General features: G+C 41.2%; 1 protein-coding gene and 1 long non-coding RNA gene across 2 annotated transcripts in view; one reads left to right on the plus strand and one right to left on the minus strand.

Annotated features, from left to right (window-relative positions):
• Window positions 1-23532, minus strand: part of LOC138956242 (uncharacterized) — a 173472-nt gene that overhangs the window by 69445 nt on the left and 80495 nt on the right. The gene's annotated exons all lie outside the window — the stretch shown is intronic.
• LOC138956246 (uncharacterized) overlaps window positions 1-23532 on the plus strand; it is an 87922-nt gene that overhangs the window by 41556 nt on the left and 22834 nt on the right. The window lies entirely within an intron of this gene.

Genomic DNA, 23532 nt, shown 5'->3' on the forward strand with positions numbered 1-23532 from the left:
ATATAAGATCCATAAGTTTGGTTGTTTTCTAAATCAAAATCTACGTTGTACCAGACACAAGGTCTCAAGGCAAGTAACTCTCATATTTTGTGTAGAAAATAGAGTTGTTCCCATTTTGCATTTGTACAAATAAAAAGACAGTAATCTGTAGGTCAATTATATTTCACTTCATAAATAGAACTTTTTTCCCGAGATACTTAAACATGAAAAGAACGCAAAAATATTTGCCTTATCGTCTTAGCAGAACAACTATGTACTTTATTTTATTCGAAATTAAATTAACTGCTATAAAGAGTTTGCAGAATTGCGCAATTTTCACAGAACTCTTCAACCATGGATTAATCACATGCTTGTGCAGGTAGACTGGCTGAGTGAATAATACTTGATCAAAATAATTATGTGTGCTGTGGGCAGGCTGTCTATCTGTCCAAGGACAAAAAAATGTAACGTTGAGCTGTTATCTCAAAAGTTTATACAGCTAGACCTCTGAAACTTTGCAAACTTTTAGGGTTTGATGATTTCACAAAGTGACCCCAGGTTGGTTGATCCTTGTCAAATTGTGGGGTCACAGCGAGGTCATGTTCGTTTAATAAAAACTTAACGTTGATGTTAAATCTCAGATGTGTTTTTGGCTCACGTAAGTGTAGCCTATGCGATCATAACTTTGTCTGTGCGTTTGTGCGTGTGTGTGTGTGTGTGTGTGTGTGCGTGCGTGCGTGCGTGTGTGTGTATGTCTGTGGTAGAAACTCTAACATTTGAAGACGTCACATTACATTGACGTCACATTATGACGTAAGAGGGTTAGACGTCACGCGAAGGAAGTACTGAAAGTCTCGGTCATTATTATTTTGAGCGCGCCGAGACTAGTTGGCAGTCGTGTCCTGTAAGTAGGCTACATGCAGACAGACAGATCTAGATCTAGTGTCTCGCTTTCTTGCACAGTTTCACCTATGCTCTTTCTGTGTGTGTGTGTGTGGGTGTGTGTGTGTGTGTGTGTGTGTGTGTGTGTGTGTGTGTGTGTGTGTGTGTGTGTGTGTGTGTATGTGTGACGGAGTGATTGAGTTTGTGTTACTGTTTGTCGATTTCTTACGTGAGCCTTGATGGCTTCGCCTCTTGTTAGCTAGAGCTTTAATAGTACGCACACTTCTAGGTTTTGATAATCTACCAACTTGACATAAGGTTGTGGGCGGGGATGTAGCTCAGTCGGTAGCGCGCTAGATTTGTATCCAGTTGCCTGCTGTCAGCGTGAGTTCGTCCCCACGTTCGGCGGGAGATTTATTTCTCAGAGTCAACTTTGTGTGTAGACTCTCCTCGGTGTCCAAACACCCCCGTGTGTACACGCAAGCACAAGACCAAGTGCGCACGAAAAACATCCTGTAATCCATGTCAGAGTTCGGTGGGTTATAGAAACACGAAAATACCCAGCATGCTTCCTCCGAAAGCGGCGTATGGCTGCCTAAATGGCGGGGTAAAAACGGTCATACACGTAAAATTCCACTCGTGCAAACCACGAGTGCACGTGGGAGTTTCAGCCCACGAACGCATAAGAAGAAGAAGAAGACATAAGGTTGATTGACCTTCGTCAAGTTTTGGGGTCACAGGGGGTCATGTTCGAATCAAAATATCTTAACATTGATGTTATCTCAGGTGTTTTTGAAGCTTGAGCTTTGAAACTTTGAACACTTGAAGGATTTGATAATCTACCTACGTGACCCTTGTTTGGTTGATCCCTGTCACATTTTGGGGTCACAGTGGAGTCAAGTTTGTAAAAGCTTTACATTGCGGGTTTCTCAGTTATTTTTATTAAATTTCACTGAATTGTATGTGTTATTAACCAGCAGACATTACCAAAATTGTGCTTATTTTTCTCAACTTTTAGAGTCCCAGCAGTTAGTGGTATCCTCCTTTTAAGACCTACAAGACCCTTAAGGCTTATGGACATGACGAAGAAAAGTCATATAAAGCAATTGCTTTTCTTGATATATTTCTTTGCAAAATTGAAGAAAGGTGGATTAAATGGGTTACACACCTTTTCTCAATGATATGTATATTAAAAATAATGGTCTTGATTCTCGGTCATGAAAAAGCACGCTGAAGCTCACAGTTTTCATGATCCACTAACTTTGACCATTACTTTTTAATATTTACTGAGCATGTTACCTGTACTTATTTCCCAATAACTCTTTAATCAGAATTTGTGTGGTGAAATCACGTATGGAAACGGATCTCTGTTTGTTATATTGCAGGTGGAAAATGGTGATTCATGGGGCAATCGATGGCTTTAGCCGGGCCACTACCTTCCTCCATGCCACCGAAACAACAACAGGTCAGAGACCGTTCGGGATCTGTTTTTGGGTGGAACCCAACGCTTTGGACTCCCGTCAAGAGTCCGAATGGATGTCGTCGACCTCATGAACGAACACAGGGGAGAAGGGAGAGGCAGTGCGATGCAAGGCCGCAGTGACCATAACCAAAGGATCGAGCGTCTCTGGCTCGACGTCTGGAAAGATGTGGTGAACCCCTACCATGACCTGTTCACTGCAATGGGAACACCACAGGCAGAAGGTGGTCTGGGGATACTGAACATGGACAATCCCATTCACTTGTGGGCCCTCCACTATGTTTTTCTCCCCAGGCTGAACCGGTCCCTACAGTGGTTTGTGGAACAGAAGAACCACCAACCCCTGAGGACAGAGCGCAACAGAACTCCCCTGCAGCTCTTCTTCAGGGGGATGCTGGAGAGACGAGCCAGCACATCCACAGCAGTACAGGACTTCTGGAAAGGGAGAAGCCTTCAATCGATAATCGAGGACCATCCTTTGCCAGACAGTCGTCAGGATGTGCCTGCCATGGCTTGCCCCCTCTCTGAGGAACAGCTCGTGCAACTAACGGAGCGCATTGACCCTCGGAGTGGGCCACCCACCGATCAACATGGTCAGATGTTGTTCTCCAGTTCGTTGCCAACATCCTCGAGTAAAAAAAAAAGTTAGCTTGTGGACACCCCAAACCTGAAGTGTATAGCAGACCTGTGAACCCATACGATTTTGCCATATTTTGTACGCTTGATTGTCCAGACTACAAGCAGATTGGTCAGTGGAATCACAAGAAAAATTCATTGTCTACTTTTATTTACAAGCGCATTCCAAAGCCGATCCAGTGTTTTGACACATGATTACTGCTTTTGTCAATGAAAGAAGCATTCGTTTTAAATTGTAAACTTATTAGGCTACTTGCCCTATCCGCTCCAGCCACGTAATCGTGCAATAAATCTGCAATATCTTGCATGGCGTTGGGAGGTGTGCCTCAATGGGTATGCTTTGAGACCTCAGAGTAAGGATGTGTCTGGGTGCAGACACTTCGCCTTCAAAAAAGTTAATTTGCACTGAGCAGCATTGGGCTGCAACAATGAAAGCCTCAAAAACAATCACAAAGTTTGTTCAAAGTACCAAGCATGGTAGAACTAGAAGGTATAAGCAACTTTTTTTTCAAATTGGTTTAAATCTGCGCTCTAATTCTAAACCAATCTTTGTGAAGTTGAAAGTCATACAAATAAAGCGAAATTATGTCCGCTGTGTATTTTATTATTTTTAAACACAGGTACTGCACCACGAAAACAATATTGCTAAAAACAAAAATACGTACACTTTGTGAAAGAAAGTTGTAAAGAAAGTTTTACACAATGATTTGCCATTAGGTTACCTGTTTAATTGCACCAAATTTCTTTTGATGTGTCTATAGTATAGATTTATAATGTTGAAAATTGCTGAAAGTTTTTAAAACAGACTATTGTTTTTGAAAAAGACCTTAGTGTATTTTTAGGTTTATTGATGCTAGATATATATAATTATATGGCTTACCCAATCCAACGTATAAAGGAACTCATTGTTATTCAGCCATTAAAGGCACAGTAAGCCTCCCGTAAACCATCACAGAGCTCCCCGAGCGTCTAAATACAGTACAAGCATACTTCCATTTGAACGCTCACCGAACGGGAACATCCTGGCTGCTTTCTGTCGAGCGTGAGACATTTTCCAAGAATTTATTTTTGTGGACTTGGTCCTCTACAACAATGGCGCCTCGTTTTGGTGCTAGACCTAACTTTTAAAATCTAAATAATAAATTGACAGCTTGTTACACAAACATTCTTTAATCATAAAAGAATTCGTTTTTCATCAAGACAAGATCAGAACAATTCGAAGTTGTGAAAGTTTAAAAAAAGAAAAGCCCGGAAGCAGGGTCACGCAAGGGTCGTGGCAGACGACGGTTTTATCAGTGCAAATCGCCGTTCCTCTCAACAGTCAAAAGCCATCGCTAGAGTTCTTGTGAACCACAGCCGTTGTTTCGTGCATAAAAACGTGCTATTGTAGATAAGCTCATGTCGAGTCGCATTCAAATGACTAACTATGACGACTGCATTGTGAAAAGGGAAAACTGGGTCACACGGGTTCATGATGGTTCAAGGGTAAGATAAACCACGCAAAAATAAATTCTTTGAAAATTGTTCGCTCTTTACGGAGGGCACCTAGGATGTTCTCAATTGGTGAGTGTTTAAATGAAAGGGTGTTTGTACTGTGTGTAAAAGCCTGACCGTATCTGTGATGGTTTACGGGAGGCTTACTCTGCCTTTAAAGACATTTTCCGAATTACAATGGTTTAATAGCCAACTTGCACAATACCCCTTTTGAACAGCTCTCTGGTGCGAAAGATAAGGAAGGTTCACTTCCCTACGGGCAAACGTTTTGCTCTCACAAGCACTGGTGTTCTCTGGCTTGTGTAAAAAAAACAAAATAAAATCTCAATCGCCTTACTTTTGTATACAGGACATGCTTGGGTACTTTGAACGAACTAAAGGATTATTCTTGCGGCTATTATTGCCGCAGCCAATAAACCTTTAACGACTTTGTGTGTGTCGGTGTGTGAATGCTCTGATTTGTTTTGCTATTGTGTATTGCCGTGAGCTCTGGCGAGAAGGGGTGATTAATTTATGTTCATTATTATTATGTCTCACTGTGTTTTCACAGCTGTACAGAACAGTGAAAGGGATACTCGTTCAAACTTTGGTATGATGCCATGAGCGCCATAGTTAACTAGAGTCAAATCAGTTATTTTTCTTTTTATATTCAATGGTGCCTCATTCACCCATATTCATCAGAACATAAGCTATTTGCAACGTTCATTGAAGGTCAAGGTCACTTAAGTTACCTATCAAACCTCATAGTGGTGTTTATTGTTTATGGTTAGTGTTTTCCCCTGGAGCAATTTTTTGATTAGTGCTTTTGTGAACAAGAAACAATTAACAAGTGGCTCTATCCCATCTCCCCCCCCCCTTTCCACATCGCGATATAACCTTCGTGGTTGAAAACGACGTTAAACACCAAATAAAGAAAGTAAGTGTTTTAAACATTTTCAGTTCTCCATTTAGTTTGGTGAAGTAGTGTAGAGCATTTTTCTGAACATCAATAATCATGTATGAATTTATTGCATGTTTGTTGCTAGAATATTAATCATTCTTCTGCTGAAGAACTTTGTGCCTGATGAAAGTAAACATTGTGGTCAGTCGCATAGGTACCCCCCGCGGGTTAGGGGGAAGAATTTACCCGATGCTCCCCAGCATGTCGTAAGAGGCGACTAACTGATTCTGTTTCTCCTTTTACCCTTGTTAAGTGTTTCTTGTATAGAATATAGTCAATTTTTGTAAAGATTTTACTCAAGCAGTATGTAAGAAATGTTATGTCCTTTGTACTGGAAACTTGCATTCTCCCAGTAAGGTAATATATTGTACTACGTTGCAAGCCCCTGGAGCAAATTTTTGATTAAGTGATTTTGTGAACAAGAAACAATTGACAAGTGACTCTATACCATCTCCCCCCTTCCCCCGTCGCGATATAACCTTCGTGGTTGAAAACGACGTTGAACACCCAATAAAGAAAGAATAGGCACCCCCTAAAATCAAAGGTGAGTTTTAGATACTAAAATGTGCCAAAAATTTTAACAGCACACCTGAGTCCCCTTTTTACTTTAGTTGCAAGATCAGTACATGTTCTATCACGGAATTTTGTTTTGTTTTTGTAATTATGTGTATTTAGAGATTTTTCAAACCAAACTATTAATCTTTGAGCTCAGAAGTCCTACTTTTTGACGTATTGGTATGTTTATTCAAGGTAAGCTAGACGAATCATTTGTATCAGGAAACTAAATGAAATTCTGATTTTATGTGAAAAATTGAATCAGTATCACAACAATTTCAAAAATTATTCATGACGATTGTCATATATGTGCTGGTTAATGACTATTAAATTTGCAAGCCAAAGCTCTGTTTGCATTCTGATTTTTGCATGTAAATGTCCCATTTCAAGGATCACCTGTTTTCACAGGCTCATATTATTTATGTAGGTGTGTGTGTGTAGTCTTTTTAAGAACATCAATAATCATATATAAATTTATTGGATCTTGATTGCTTGAATGTGTATGACACATAATTCTTGTGTATGAATAAATGTGTATGACAAGTTTGAATATTGGATAATACAAATTGTTTGTATGGATTTTGATTCCTGTATGGTGAGGCAATGAACATGTGCGAGTGAGATGTCTATGATGGACAGCAAAATGTAGTTATGGATTCATGGCTGCTAGTCTCATTTCCAGTCATATTAAAAACAACAAGTTGTTTTTACAAAAACACAAAACATAACTCAAGTTGTCTGCCACAAATACAATTAATTTTAATCAAACAAGTGTCATGCAGAAAATCCACTTTAAATAAGGAAAATCATCACAAAATGGAATGCATACTTTATGTTTATCACATCATAAGACACACTGGTAATACTTGGCAGGTGAGAGTTAACCCATCACACAATGGAATGAATATTTTTATCACATCATAAGACTGGTATTACTTGGCAGTTGAGAGTTAACCCATCACAAAATGGAATGAATACTTAATTTTTATCACATCATAAGACTGGTAATACTTGGCAGTTGCGAGTTCATCCATCACAAAGTGGAATGAATACTTTAATTTTATCACATCATAAAGAATACATCGGTTCTACTTGGCAGGTGACAGCTGAACAGTTAGCAAAACAGTCACTATTTGATACTGGTTACAGAGAAGAGGAATTGAGGCTGAAATTTATAAACTAAACAAGAAAGCTGAAATTGTGTGAGCCGTTTGTTCGTTCATGGGCTAAAACTCCCACGGCTTTTACGTGTATGACCGTTTTTACCCCGCCATTTAGGCAGCCATACGCCGCTTTCGGAGGAAGCATGCTGGGTATTTTCGTGTTTCTATAACCCACCGAACTCTGACATGGATTACAGGATGTTTTTAGTGCGCACTTGGTCTTGTGCGTGCGTGTACACACGGGGGTGTTCGGACACCGAGGAGAGTCTGCACACAAAGTTGACTGTGAGCAATAATAAATCTCTCGCCGAACGTGGGGACGAACTCGCGCTGACAGCGGCCAACTGGACTGAGCTACATCCCCGCCCTTGTGTGAGCAGTGACCTTCACTACAGAGGAGTGTAAAACTATAAAAGGAAAAGCAGTAGACAACGCCAGTTTTGGTTAATTTGGTAAAACATAAAAACAGACTATCGTTACACGGGGCACGAATATCACATTATCATAACTGTTACAAACGCTTTTGAGTTTATTAATTTGTATACCATTATGAGACAGTATAACAAAGTTGTTAGCGTGCAATTGATTTGTTTGTATCCGATTTATGGTGTATATTGCAAAGTTTTGTATGGGACACTGTAACGCTAGTCCGAGTGCTTTTGATATTTTGCTGGCAACGTGTTATTCGTGTAGTAGGGGGGTTGAACCATTTATTCTGTACATTAGGTAACTGATACCTGATATGATGTGAAGTGCTTAGTTTACTTGATCAATAGTCGAGAGAAATACAATGATTTACATGTTTTCCATGGACAGCGTTACACGGAACATGAAAAGCAGGCAACATAATGACAAACAGTGGTGCAAAAAAACAAATAAGAACAGAACACACTCTTGAAACACAACGGCAATTTAAATAATGCAAAACACAAACATCAAATCTTCGAAAGTCTCTCTCTTGCATTTAATAGCAAGTAAGAAATGATGTACGGTACAGGCACCCAAAATAAAGCTTATTTTACTGAGAGAAAAAACCCACACACACCTTGTCTTAATAATTTTAAGATTTCAAAGTTCAACGTTAAACAACCCCCCCCCCCCCCCTGCAAAAAACCATCAAAACAAAAACAAGGTATGTAAAGGAGTATAGGAAACCGGTTAAATCAGGGTCATGTGTTTTTTTTTTCCTTTGCAGCATGACCTCAAATAATTCAGTTTGAATACATTTGTGAATTCTCTTCCAAATTGTAGAACAAACATTTTTTCGCAGGGTGTGTACAGATAGAAACACCAACACCTACGGCTACCAAGCAGAAATAATGCAAAACACAAACATCAAATCTTCGAAAGTCTCTCTCTTGCATTTAATAGCAAGTAAGAAATGATGTACGGTACAGGCACCTAAAATAAAGCTTATTTTACGGAGAGAAAAAAACCACACACACCTTGTCTTAATAATTTTAAGATTTCAAAGTTCAACGTTAACACCCCCCCCCCCCCCCCCCAGGGTGTGTACAGATAGAAACACCAACAGCTACGGCTACCAAGCAGAAACTAAACGCACCATTGAAGGAAAGTTTTAACAATAAATAAAATCCACCCCCTTCTGGGACAGCTTCTGCCTCAGTTCTTGACGTGTCGGGCAGACACCTGCATTCTGAGGGCACAAGTTGACACTCTGGGGAGTGGCTTTTCGGGTGTGTCCACAAACACCACGGTCAGAGGACTCTGGAACCCTCCTGGTACTATGGACCGGCTCCCAGACATGAAAAACAAAATATCTGAGATGGTGGTTTCTCCGCACTTTCCATCTGAAACAAGACAAAAAAGAAATTCTGAAATAAAGGAAACATCATCCCGCTTTCTTTATAAGCATACAAGTACCAGGACTCAAAAGAGAGGGAATTATTGCATGCTTGTGTTCATTTGTAGAAGCGTAGAAATGTTAAGCATGCTTTGCGACACAGAATGAAATGCTATTTTGAAAGCGTAACTTTTCTTGAGACTTTTTTTGAGCTGCTTGACGTTCAGTTTGATATGTGAAGGCAAACGAGATTCATTTTCCCAAATCTTTGGAGCTTTCAGGGGTAAAACCATGTGTTTATCATTTGCTGCTTTACATACAAGTTATTCTCCTGGGCCGTTTCCCATTTTGTGACATGCATTTTCAGTCCTTAAAACATGACTGTATTAAATGGCAACTTGAATGTATACTCTCCCAAAAAAGAAACTTGACACAGGTAAACATTGATGTTTTTTTAAATATATATGTTAGAGGAAAGCACCAAAATTCAGTTTGAAGTTTGTCAGTTACATTGTTGCTAACAACTAAACCATAAAAAGAACATAATTGAACCAAGACTTTACTGGGTGGTCGCCCTTTTATTGAATTGCATAAATTCTTGTCTGCACAAAAATCATGTGCATGGAGAGTATCGAGAGTATACATATTTTCTTTAGTAATACTTTTTTTCCAGAAATACTCCAGGTTGTTAATGATGCAGACTTGCAACAAAACAACATAGAATATATAATATATTATTTTCTTGGTAGTGTTAGTAGTATTCAAATTCATGTCACAACTTCCGGTTTCCATGTTATGAAGGTGCTTTACTTTAAAACCTTTGTATTTTTACTGAACACTAAGACAAACAAAATGTGCAAGAATTTGTTATTCTATCTCTGCAGGCCAAGGATATTTATGAAACTAGTATTTGTGAATGAAATTAATTTGTACAGCTTAAATGTCTCAAGTTAAATTTAATAAAAAGTCTACTTCATAACATGGTTTTCCCTGGTACACAGCTCTGGAGATTAAAGCTGTGGTCTATTTATGACTTTCCGGGGCTACGAGGTTGAAAAATAGGGATACAATCATGTACAGAATTCTGTACAGCAAACGCTACCCGAAACCCCACCTATACGGCGTGTATGACCTTGAGAGCTTCAGTCAACGCTTGAATTTTGCAGGGATAACATCCGGTTTGCTCTCTCAAGACTGATCATATTTTATCTTCAAGAGAGATCAAGGGGAAAAAATAAACGCCCCGGCGAAGATTCGAACTCTCGACCTCGAGACTTCGTGTCTCATGTCCTAACCACTAGGCTACTGCGCCAATTGAGAAAAAGAAAGAAAAACATTGATATGAATTCATGTTATGTTATTCTTGAAGCAGCATGATTTATATCTCTATCCGCCCATTGTTCAGAAGTGAATACATGTATAACTATTTCTTAGATGTCTGGTTTCAACTGGCTTTGGAGAGATTCAATTACTGTTCTTGTCATTTTCTTGCATGTTGTAAATAGAGATATCGCAGCTATTTGCATGGCGCGAATGTCGTGTAGCATGACGGTGTAAACATGTACTGCGATTCTGTAAAACATGTTTGCAAATAAAGGCAAATTTTAATGTCAATTTTTACGTTTTTGCAACGCATAAATGATAATTCAAGCGTAGAATGATATAAAATTATCAATTTTTTATCTTTGACAATACTGGTGAAGTGACCTAGCGGTTAAGACATCGGCCCTGACATTTCGAGGCCCTGTTGCCTTGAGTTCGAATCCCTGCCAAGTTGTTTATTTTTTCTGCTCGATCCTTCTTGACAAATAATTATGCTCAGCTCTGCGAGAGCATTTCGGATGTTACCACTGCAAAATTCAAGCGTTGACTGAAGCTCTCATAGTCATATATATGAGATTATATACGTACCACTGCCGCCGCCACCAAATAAGCATATACTGTTCAAAAAAAGAAACGCATAGCTTGTAATATTTGGTTAATTTAGTTATATGGCTACAAGGATATCCACCAAACTGCAGAAAATGTTTATCTGGTCGTCGACCTTTCGTCCATTGCCACAAGTGAGCTCTGCACGTGACGCATGCGTTATCAGTGGCTACAATGTCAAAATTGCTCATTTGGCATGACCACTCGTCATGCTTCAGTGTAATCTCGTGAAACTCGGGGAATATTGAGCTCTCACCATGTCTTCCAAAACCCATAAAAGCGGATTGTTCGCCACAAAGAAATCAGACGACAATTCAGCGACGAAAGATGGCCCGATTGAGCAGAGAAGACCGCCAAATTGCATTGGGTCGTTTACAAGCAGGCCAAAGTCAAAGTGCAATCGCCAGGCACTTCCACGTGTCCCAGAGCACCATCAGTAGACTGTGGGTCAGGTTTCAAGACACTGGCTCCGTTGCTGACTTGCCACGAGCGGGAAGACCAAGGGCGACAACTGCTGCTCACGACCGCTTCATACGGCTCCGCCACCTCCGGAATCGTTTCCTGTCGGCCTCATCTTCTGTCCAGGCTCTCCCCGGGCCACACCGATTATCGGACCAGACCGTGCGGAACCGCCTGCATGAAGCTGGTTTGAGAGCTCGCAGACCTCCCAGAGGAGCTGTCCTCACCCGCCGCCATCGCCAGAACCGAGTGCAGTGGGGCAACCAGCACCTTCGCTGGACCGTCCGGAATCACTGGAGACACGTGTGGTTCAGCGACGAGTCCTACTTTCTGCTCCAGCGACATGATGGTCGGAGGAGGGTCTACCGGAGAGTAAACGAACGTTACGCGCCCAACTGTGTGGATGAGGCACCCGTTCATGGTGGTGGAGGCGTCATGGTGTGGGGGGCGATCAATACCGCTGGAAGGAGCACCCTGGTGCACGTCCAAGGGCGCATAACTGCCCAGCGATACGTGGAGGAAATTCTGCGCCCACACGCCCTTCCTCTTCTGGCTGACCAGGATGCCATATTCCAGCAGGACAACGCTCGCCCGCACACAGCACGACTCACCACCCAGTTCCTCACCGACCACCATGTCCAGGTGCTTCCCTGGCCATCCATGTCGCCAGACATGAACCCGATAGAACACCTCTGGGATGAATTGGACAGACGTGTGCGCAGGCGAGAAGAAGCGCCGGCAAATCACCGCGATCTATTGCAGGCACTTCAGGAGGAGTGGGACACCATCCCACAGCAAGATATCCGGCATCTGATCCAGTCCATGCCCAGAAGGTGCCGGGCAGTTGTTGCTGCTCAAGGCAGTCACACCCCCTACTGACTTGACAGCCTCGGCACCCAATCGTATTGATTGACCGATTGATTTGAAGATGCAAATGAACTGTGTGTGCATTCAACTGTGTCCATACCAAATTTCAAACAAATAATCTAAATATTGGATTTTCTGTTAATTTTTTCGAAAAATAAAACAAATTTGGCAAGTAGCAACTATGCGTTTCTTTTTTTGAACAGTATAATATACACTTTACAACGGATTACACACACACACACACAGATAACAAGGTAATCTTGAACTTTAGCGTGACGAAAATGCACCGAAAATGGCGTACGTTGTCAACCATGGGACATCATCTACACGAAAGAGTTGTCTCCCTTGTCTGGTCACACGGATAATTCCTTCTTTGACCCATGTAAACGAAATGCATTCGTACAGTTCATCATCGGAGTTCATTCCGTAACTTCAAAGGGATCTAAAATGACTTGTTATGATTACCGTAAAGTCCCTAGCATAAGCCCACCCCCTCTGTGCACTGATTTAGGGCTAAATTGGGGGTGGGCGTTTGCTAGGGATAGACCCCTTTGCACAAAGTACTTTTTGTGTTCAACCGTGTAATTGAGTGAATACAAACCCCGAAAGCATGTAAGTTAGGTCGTGTGAGTAGAAGTGAAGGAAAAAAGGGACTTTGAGGCAAAGAAGGCCAACGAGGACAATCATGAGAGAGAGAGAGAGAGAGAGAGAGAGAGAGAGAGAGAGAGAGAGAGAGAGAGAGAGAGAGAGAGAGAGAGAGAGAGAGAGAGAGAGAGAGAGAGAGAGAGAGAGAGACTGCTGTTCAAGTCTGTCTCTGTTTTCACTCCATTTAGTCAGGTCGTCATTTCCCGAAAATACCTCGGAGAATGTTTTGACTGTTTTGAACTCTGTGATGTCTGTAGATTACAGATCCGACGGATGACACTCTGTCATCCTTGGGCATTTTGATGTATTCAAGATGGCGGACAAGATGGATTCCAGACTGCAAGCAGATAACAACTTAATCCTGGAAAAGTGGCCGTAATACCCAGAATAACTTAAAGTTATCTTGTGCTCTTTTTAAAAAAAATCTAGTCAGGTGAGGAATGTATACATCAGACGAAAGGCCTTGTAAGGTGTCACAGCGCCAAGCGATTGACACCATATACACAGTGATGTGTCAGTTAGTGACGCCCCGAGGAGGTGTATTAGGCGTCATGTCAAGAGGCTAAACCTGATGTACCATGTCCCATATACAAAAGACCTCTATCTCATAACGTAAAGGTCATGGCGACGAACCAGGGATACTGGTTAGTATGCACTTTACCTCGCCGATGACCACACAGGATGATGTGTAGTTTACCACTCCAGATGACCAGGCGGGATGACCACGCTGGTTTACCACACAAGATGACATGGTCATGCAGTGAGTTTTCAGTTTGAGGGCAGCCACCATCGATCCTTTTTTCAATTGCCGAAATGGTACCGGATGACTATGCCCGATGACCAATAAATGACCACGCCCGATGATTACGCAGGATGTCATGTAGATTACCAGTACGGGTGACCGGTGAGAATTGCCAGTGCGGATGACCAGTGTGGATGACCTGTGCAGATGACCATGAAGGATGACCAGTGCAGATGACCAGTGCGGATTACCGGTGCGGATGTCCAGTGCAGATGATCATGAAACATGACCAGTGCGGATGACGAGTGCGGATGATTAGTGCGGATGACCAGTGCAGATTATCATGGACGATGACTAGTGCAGATGACCAGTACAGATGATCATGAAGGATGACCTGTGCGGATGACCAGTGCAGATGATCATGAAGGATGAATAGTGCGGATGACCGATGCGGATGATCACAAAAGAATGACCAGTGCGGATGACCGCAAATGATGACCAGTGTGGATGACCGATCCAGATGACCAGTGCTGGTGACCGGTGAAGGTGACTGTTGCACATACCCAGTGCGGATGACTACGATGGATGACCAGTGCGGATTTGTGCAATTTCCAAGGAGTAGACATCGACATAAGATGGCACACGCACATTGACCGACTGCGCAACCACAGCATGCTGTTGCATATGGTAAATTTCTCCACAGCCACACTTCAAAATTAGCATGACTTCAGTTGGTGTAGGTTCTACTCCAGGCGGTTTTCTGCCCATCCAACAACCACCCAGAGTCAACTGGATCAAGATTTGGAAGATCCCCGCAGAATTGCAATACAGCCCTTTTCAGATGGACGTTCAGCAATGGGCTGATGTGGGCGGTAGTTTTTGATTTATGTGGACTGGTGCTTGGAGGTTCTAGCTAGCCAGGTTTCATATCTCTCACGTGATATGTTGTTTGAGATTTTGCACCTGTAGCACTCGCTTACAAACTGCGACATTTGCTGAAAGACTTCACCGATTTTCACGCATGGATCTTCTGCAGAGAAATTAAGCACTCTTACGAACACACTGGTTAATGAACAGCTGTCACCAGATGGCATACGCTTCCATCTAAAATAGCTCTATCGTCTGGTAAACAATCAAATCGGAGACAACTAGTCTCTCACGATGTTCTTTGATCATCGCTCGCCATTTTGTAAGATCAATTTACAAGTTTTATCTTCGACAGTGAAATCTGTGCTTTGGAACACCATACGCACTAATCACAAGTCCACGAATAACACAGGTTTCACATCTTCTCAGCCTGGATGTAATTCCATACACACTCATGTGCAAATTGTTTCCATTTAGCAGAATGAAACACGTCAAATGCCTTTGTTTTTTGTCTTGGAAGAGGAGCTCAAGTACGGACACGGACAACACTACAGGCCATACTGTACGTGTCGTCATATTACTCATTACGTTTTCCCGACGTCATGAAGTTATGACGCCATTCTAGCCCTTTTTTCTATGGAATGCCTTTTGTGTCTAAACAAAAAAATCAACATTTGCTAATTTTCCTATAATTAATTTTGTCTCAATTTGCCCAAGGATTTAAAGATGTCATCCTGCGGATTTGTAAACTTCAGGAGTTAAACTACCCAAAACCATTAAAACATTTTCCGAGGTATTTTTCAAGGGGTTATTGCCCTGCCGTAAGGACTAATTCCCTGATTAGGCACAGAAAGTACTGTTTCTAGTTGGACAAAAAAGCAAAAGTCACAAATCCAATTGCATTATGTACGGATGAACGGCACAAACACAATATGTAACAAGTCGCGTAAGGCGAAAATACAATATTTAGTCAAGTAGCTGTCGAACTCACAGAATGAAACTGAACGCAACGCAACGCAGCAAGACCGTATACTCGTAGCATCGTCACTCCACCGCCCGTGGCAAAGGCAGTGCACGTGGAATTGACAAGAAGAGCGGGGTATTCGTTGCGCTGAGAAGGATAGCACGCTTTTCTGTACCTCTCTTCGTTTTAACTTTCTGAGCGTGTTTTTAATCCAAACATATCATATCTATATATTTTTGGAATCAGGAACCGACAAGGAATAAGATGAAAGTGTTTTTAAATTGATTTCGAAAAAAAAATTTTGATAATAATTTTTATATATTTAATTTTCAGAGCTTGTTTTTAATCCGAATATAACATATTTATATGTTTTTGGAATCAGCAAATGATGGAGAATAAGATAAACGTAAATTTGGATCGTTTTATAAATTTTTATTTTTTTTTACAATTTTCCGATTTTTAATGACCAAAGTCATTAATTAATTTTTAAGCCACCAAGCTGAAATGCAATACCGAACCCCGGGCTTCGTCGAAGAGTACTTGACCAAAATTTCAACCAATTTGGTTGAAAAATGAGGGCGTGACAGTGCCGCCTCAACTTTCACGAAAAGCCGGATATGATGTCATCAAAGACATTTATCAAAAAAATGAAAAAAACGTTCGGGGATTTCATACCCAGGAACTCTCATGTCAAATTTCATAAAGATCGGTCCAGTAGTTTAGTGTGAATCGCTCTACACACACACACACACACACACAGACACACACACGCACACACACACGCACATACACCACGACCCTCGTTTCGATTCCCCCTCGATGTTAAAATATTTAGTCAAAACTTGACTAAATATAAAAAGGAGAAAAAAGGAAGGTACGCGAGGTAGAAAAAAATCGATTTAAAGTTTACCGTTTTTGAAAGTTTGCTGACTTTTGGCATATTCCGCCTGCCGTACGTTACGCTTTGCTGCCAGCCACACATTTTCTGCGCGAGCTGGTAACACAATATGGCGGCACCCAGTGCACGTGCGGACGCTGCAGATCTCGGTGAGTGAAAATCCTGTGTTACAGTCTCTTTATGATATAAAATTGCATTGCTATGAGTTGTGTTCTGTCTAGCGTGTTATAAAAGTACGTTGCAGGCAAGCTATGTGTCATTTTATGAGTACTTTCCTTCAATTTCTGTGAAAAACGAGTCAAAATGTATGGTTGGCTAACGGAGTCAGATCCACCGGCAACCTATTCAGAGAATCATTCCATTTGTGACTCATGTCGAACTTAGTGTGTGTGACGCGTGCGCGCGCGTGAGTGTTAGTTGGTGTGTGTCTGTGTGTGTGTCTGTGTGTTCAGTATATGTGCACCTGTCCCTCTCTTTCCATGTGAGTTTGTTTTTTACATAGAGGGGGAATCGAGACGAGGGTCGTGGTGTGTGTGTGTGCGTGTGTGTGTGTAGAGCGATTCAGAGTAAACTACTGGACCGATCTTTATGAAATTTGACATGAGAGTTCCTGGGTATGATATCCCCGGATATTTTTTTCATTTTTTCGATAAATGTCTTTGATGACGTCATATCCGGCTTTTTGTAAAAGTTGAGGCGGCACTGTCACACCTTCTTTTTTTTCAATCAAAGGCCGGACTTCGGTATTGCATTTCAGCTAAAAATTAATTAATGACTTTGGTAATTACAAATCAGAAATTGTAATTAAATTTTTTTTTATAAAACGATCCAAATTTACGTTCATCTTATTCTTCATTATTTTCTAATTCCAAAAACATATTAATATGTTATATTCGGATTAAAAACAAGCTCTCAAAATTAAAAATATAAAAATTACAAAATTAAATTTCCGAAATCGATTTAAAACAATTTCGTCTTATTCCTTGTCGGTTCCTGATTCCAAAAACATATAAATACGCTCAGAAAGTTAAAACGAAGAGAGGTACAGAAAAGCGTGCTATGCAGCACAGCGAAACCACTACCGCGCTGAACAGTCTCGCCAGTTTCACTGCGTTTTGCACAAGCGGCGGACTACGGTCATTTTGAAAAAATGCAGTGCGTTCAGTTTCATTCTGTGAGTTCCACAGCTTGACTACATGTAGTAATTATTGCAATTCTCTTCTGGCCGGTCTCCCTAAGTACCTTTTAGATAGACTTCAAAGGATCCAAAATAACGCTGCCCGTCTGATCTTCAAATCTTCAAAGTTTGAACACGCCACACCCCTTCTTCACTCTCTACACTGGCTGCCAATCACTAAAAGGATCGAATACAAACTCTCCTCTCTTTCTTTTGCCGTCGTGTCTGGTTCTGCCCCAGAATACTTGTCAGAACTCCTCAATCTCTACACCCCCTCTCGTCAGCTTCGCTCCGCCGCCGACACTCGACTCTTCCGACTCCCCACAGTGCAAACAAAGACATGTGGCGAGAGGTCCTTCGCCTATCAAGCCCCTGTGACCTGGAATAGATTACCACTGCCTCTCAGACACACAGATCTCTCTCACTACATTCAAGACAAATCTCAAAACACACCTCTTTCAGCGCAAGTGATTTCCCCCCCAGCATCTCCCCACCCACCCCATCCCGCCCCACCTCACCCCCTACCTAGCGCCTAAAATAACGTTCATATATATTTTCTGCGCTTTGTGTCAGCACTGGTTGTGTGTGTGTAAATAGTACTGTTGACACGTTTTTATATAGAAGCCTACTGTGGTTCTTGTGCTTAGGCTGTGTATTGGACTTTATTCCCCCCTCTGCTTCTTTACCTCTGTAAACTTGTAGAGCTAGTTATTTTTCGATAATGACCCAGCAACCAAACAAATAACGAGCCAGCAACAGCCTGAATCCTCGATAGTGCAATGGGTTGAGAAGCTGTTCTGTTTCGGTACTACTTTTGCGACTGAAAAGTTCCGAACGCTCTATACGTACGAAGTATACATCTCTGGAGCAAACAATACAAACATACCGCATTTAAATTAACAACTACAGGCCTGAACACATGAATCTCCATATAAAATCCATGAGTTCGGTTGTTTTCTGAATCTAGATCTGCCGTGCACAAACCGTTCATCACAAGCAAATTCCCAAGGCAAGTAACTCATACTCTGGCGACAAGAGTAGTTCCCCTTCTTTTAACGCAGTTTCTTCGACAACACTGACTGCAATCCGACGGTCAGTTTTCAACAATATTTCATTTTATAAACAGATCACACGCAACCAAATGCACACATCTCATCAATTTAAACAACATAAAGCGGTTTCATACACTATTTTCCCCAGAAAATTGAACTTCATACAGTAATTAACGTTGTAACACGGGTGCAAAAGTTCGTCTGCTAGTCCCATTTGACGAAAGAACATTTACTGAGCGATACTAAAACATAAACAGAACACACAATATCTGCCTTTACCGCCACAGCAGAATAACAGCATATCTGTGTACTTGATTTTAGTCCAAAACAGGGAAACTGAAAAGAAGTGTTAACAGAATGGAATGATTTGCACGGAACTATACAACCGCGCATTAATCGATCGCCTGCGCAGGTTGACTGGTTGAGTGATTCGGATTCGATCAAACTTTCGCACAAAAACTCCTGTTTTTTTGGAATAACTGAAGAAAGGGGGAATAAAGAGGTTACACACCTCGTCTCAGTGATTATTAAAAATAATGGTCTCAGTTCGCGGTCATGAAAAAGCTCGCTGAAGCTCGCATTTTTCATGATCCGCTAACTTCGACCATTATTTTTAATAATCACTGAGACTCGGCATGTAACCTCTACGTCACTGTATGCCTGCATTATTAGTTGTCAGTAATTATTACATGTGCTGATTGTTCTCTTTGCCTGCGCGCGTATAGTATGTTGGTTATGTTTGGTTATAGTATGTTTGTTTATGTTTGGTCGTTATCTTGCCTGTGCGTGTATTGTATGTTTGGTCGCTTTCTTTGCCTGTGCATGTATAGTTTGTTGGTTATGTTTGGTCGGTTTCTTTGCCTGTGCGTGTATAGTATGCTTGTCGATGTATGTATTGTAAAGCGCTAAGAGTAGACATTTTTCTAGAATAGCGCTATAAAAGTTTGCATTATTATTATTATTATTAAATTTGCCTTACGCGACTTGTTTATCGTTGTCATCGTTGTTGTTCTCAGCACAGATCTAGATGCTTTTGTTTAGAAGGGGAGTACGAGTAGATGATCCCGCTTTAATAGTAAATTTCCGCATTTTTCAGATGAACCTGAGCCAACATGCGTCATCTGTAATAAGCCAATCCAGAACGGACAACAAGCTGTGCACCAGACTGAAAAGGGGGTAAAAGGCCTTAAAAAAAGCCAGTCAGTTACGTAATGTTTCACTGACGTTCCAAGTAGGCCAGAGACTACATAAGGAGTGTAGACAAGAGTTCTGCAATGCCAACTCGATAAACCGTGACAATAGAAAACGCACAACGGAGGAATCAGCGAATGTGGCTACCCTACGTTCGAAGCAGCAAAAATTTGACCTTGCGCATGACTGCTTGTTTTGTGGCCAGCCTGCTCTTGAAGATGACGAAAAGAAAATATGTCCAGATGTGTATTTTGTACGTTCGTTTAGTTTTCAGCTTAAACTTCTTCAAGCATGCCAAGAACGAGGTGTAGGGGACAAGTGGGCAGAGATCGTTCGAGGTCGCCTTGAATTTGCACCAGATCTGCATGCAGCTGATGCAGTATATCATAATCAATGTAATGTAAATTTCAGAACAAAGAAAAATGTGCCAATTTCATTTAACTCTCATTCCGATACCCTGGCGAAAGAAACGACGAAAGGACGACCAGAAGATCCAACTCGAACAGAAGCCTTTCTCCGAGTGATTTCCTATCTTGAGGACAATGAAACTGAACAGGTGACTGTAGGCGACCTTTGCAAAAAGATGGGACAATATTGTGATGAACCCTTTTCTGAAAAACACATGAAAAGGAAGCTGGATCAGCATTTCGGTAAAACCATCATCATTACCAGCACCAACAACAAGTCCAACATCATAACTGTCCGTTTTACTGCAGCGGACATTTTATACTCATTTTCAAGAACTCCAAAAGATGAGGATGCAACAACTGAGAAGCTGCGAATCGTAGAAGCTGCTGCAAAACTGATCATGTCTGACATCCGGGAGATGAAATCAAACAAAGACAAGTATCCCACAAGAGATGAAATCGGAAACCTTGAACACAATCTTGAGTATCTGCCCGAGTCTGTCAAGCTCTTTCTCCAGACGCTTATGCACAGGAAGAAGGAACCCCAGCTGAACATTGCATCGCTGGGACAAGCTTTGGTGCAAGCAACATGTCCAAGGATTGTGATGGCACCTCTTCAGATAGGGCTTGCTGTCCAGCTTCACCATCTGTTTGGTTCAAGGTATTTAGTTGATCACTTGAACAAGCTAGGGTACTGCCTTTCATATTCTGAGGTCAAGATCTTTGAGCAGTGTGCTGCCGTGAATCAAGGCACAGATCTAGCTGGCATGACACCAAATAGCTGCATTCAATTTATAGCAGATAATGTGGATCATAACATCAGAACCTTGGATGGTAGTGGAACTTTTCATGGAATGGGAATTATTGCAGCAGCAACTCCGGGAGCCAGATCTTTCAAACCAGTTCTGCGAAACCCGGATGTGACTGCTGTAAGTACCATAAAGGCAGGTCATATTCCAGTGCAATACTACAAAGCTGTGTCATCTGATTTGTCATTTTAATACAGCGAACTGCGAGACATGTCGGTGGAGGATGCCACTTGGAAACTGGACCTGCTGTGGAAGCTGTCATGGCCTCTGTGCTCCCCCAGACCTGGATGGTCTGGAATGATGCAGTCTGTCTCAAATGGCCTCTATCCCGGCAAGAGCACTGTGACTTTCCTTCCGATGATCATCGACATGGATCCCACAAACCTGAGCTGCATCTTTTCCACTCTGCAATTCGTGTCATCCTTGGCAGCACGTTATGATGTGACACCCGTACTCACTTTTGACCAACCCCTTTGGTGGAAGGGTACAAACGATTGTAGATTGTGAACCACACGAAAGTCCTCTTCGTTCCATTGTTCTGCGCCTCGGGGGCTTCCACACAGAGATGAGCTTCCTGGGTTGTATAAAGTCCGCAAGATGATGAGCTACTAAGAATATGCTTAAAGTTCGTGTGCCGAGTTGGTCATTAGAGTTACACAGCTTAACTTTATTATCTGTTCACGGCATTCAGGACTTGCGTGAGCAAATACTGTGAACGCATCTATTATTATTGCAAATCGGTTTGTTCCATGTGAAATATCTCACAAAACCCTACAAAATGACATGTTACATGACCATATTTGGCTTTTTAACAAGAATTTTTACTTTTCCGGTAATGCTGTGACGTCATAACCGTCCAAATGACCCACTTGCGCAACCCGCAGCAACCTCCTTTTTAACTATAATGTTTATGTGCCTATTTTCGACCTTTTCATAAAGAAAACAAGACTTTTGCAATTTTGTCCAACCTTCCCTTTTTTCAGACATAACTTTCTGTGCCTAGATCCTCTTCCTATCCACAGAAAATTCACGGGCACACTCCGAAACATTACCACCTGCTTCGTTATCCAGATACTCAGGAGGGCTTGCAATTTGAAAGACACAGTGTAAGACTGTCGCTTCGGCATTTTGCAAAAATGACACAGAGAGATTCAAGAACCAACTTCAGGCCACCAGGAAGCTCGTCAAAGTACCGGTACGTCACTGACAGACAAAAGATGTCAGTGGAAAAGCATGACGTAATTTTAATTCTCTTTGTCGGGGATGGGTCTTTCTTTCTTTATTTGGTGTTAAACGTCGTTTTCAACCATTCAAGGTTATATCGCGACGGGGAAAGGGGGGAGATCGGGGATGGGTGGGAGTGAGGAGAGGGGACAAAGAATAAGAAATAAGAATAAGAAACACGGAAAGGTAAAGGGGAAAAAGATGACTTTTAGAACAGTCTGCACAAATCCTAGTGAAAGTGAGCCTATAGTTTCTTTGAAAAAAGCAGGGTGGGCGTTTGCTAGGTAGTTACCCCTGTGCACAACTTTTGGCCCAAAGTGGGGGGGTGGGCGTTTGCTAAATGGTGGGCTTATGCTAGGGATTTTACGGTACAAGTACACGGTTCTACAAATTTGGAGACTTTAATGCCTCTAAATTAAGAGCTATGAATTTAACACGCTAAAGTTCAAGATTACCGATAACACGATATAGCAGCTAGTCTAATTCTCGCACCGAATTCCAACATTTTGCATCTTTGGTCAAAAACGCGCACAGGCCTCCCTTCAAGTTCAATCTGGATGTGGATGCCCCACTGACTCGGTGTAGATCGTGGGGAATACGTCACAAGAACCGAATTCGTCTGATAAAACAATTAACTTACCCTGCTGTGCGAGCTTGGGCAACAGCGTTAAACTGCACTCGCAAACCTTCCAAAACATCAGGGACATTTGCCGCCCCCGCCATCTTGAGCTGTTCAGTCTGTCAAAAGGCGGCAAAGCGAGGCGATGAAGACCCGTATAAGCTTAATGTTTTTCATGTGGATTCCCAGTCCAAGTTTTTAAGTCGCTTAACCACGTGACTAATAACTGATTAATACAGGTGTATTTATTATTAAATACAGGTGTATTTAATTTTAAATACAGGTGTATTTATTTTTAAATACAGGTGTATTTATTTTTAAATACAGGTGTATTTACTATTTACTACAGGTGTATTATTATTAATTACAGGTGTATTTATTTTTAAATACAGGTGTATTTATTTTTAAATACAGGTGTATTTATCATTAATTATACCTGTATTTTATAATAAATACACCTGTATTTAATAATAAATACACCTGTATTTAAAAATAAATACACCTGTATTTAATAATAAATACACCTGTATTTAAAAATAAATACACCTGTATTTAATAATAATTACACCTGTATTTAAAAATAAATACACCTGTAATTTATAATAAATACACCTGTATTTAATAAAAAATACACCTGTAATTAATTAAAAAAAATACACCTGTAATTAATAATGATACTTATTGTATACGTTTAAGAAATAAATACAGCTGTATTTATCATTAAATACAGGTGTATTTATTTTAAATTA

The sequence above is a fragment of the Littorina saxatilis genome, unplaced genomic scaffold, assembly GCF_037325665.1.
Source record: "Littorina saxatilis isolate snail1 unplaced genomic scaffold, US_GU_Lsax_2.0 scaffold_119, whole genome shotgun sequence".
Taxonomy (NCBI): domain Eukaryota; kingdom Metazoa; phylum Mollusca; class Gastropoda; order Littorinimorpha; family Littorinidae; genus Littorina; species Littorina saxatilis.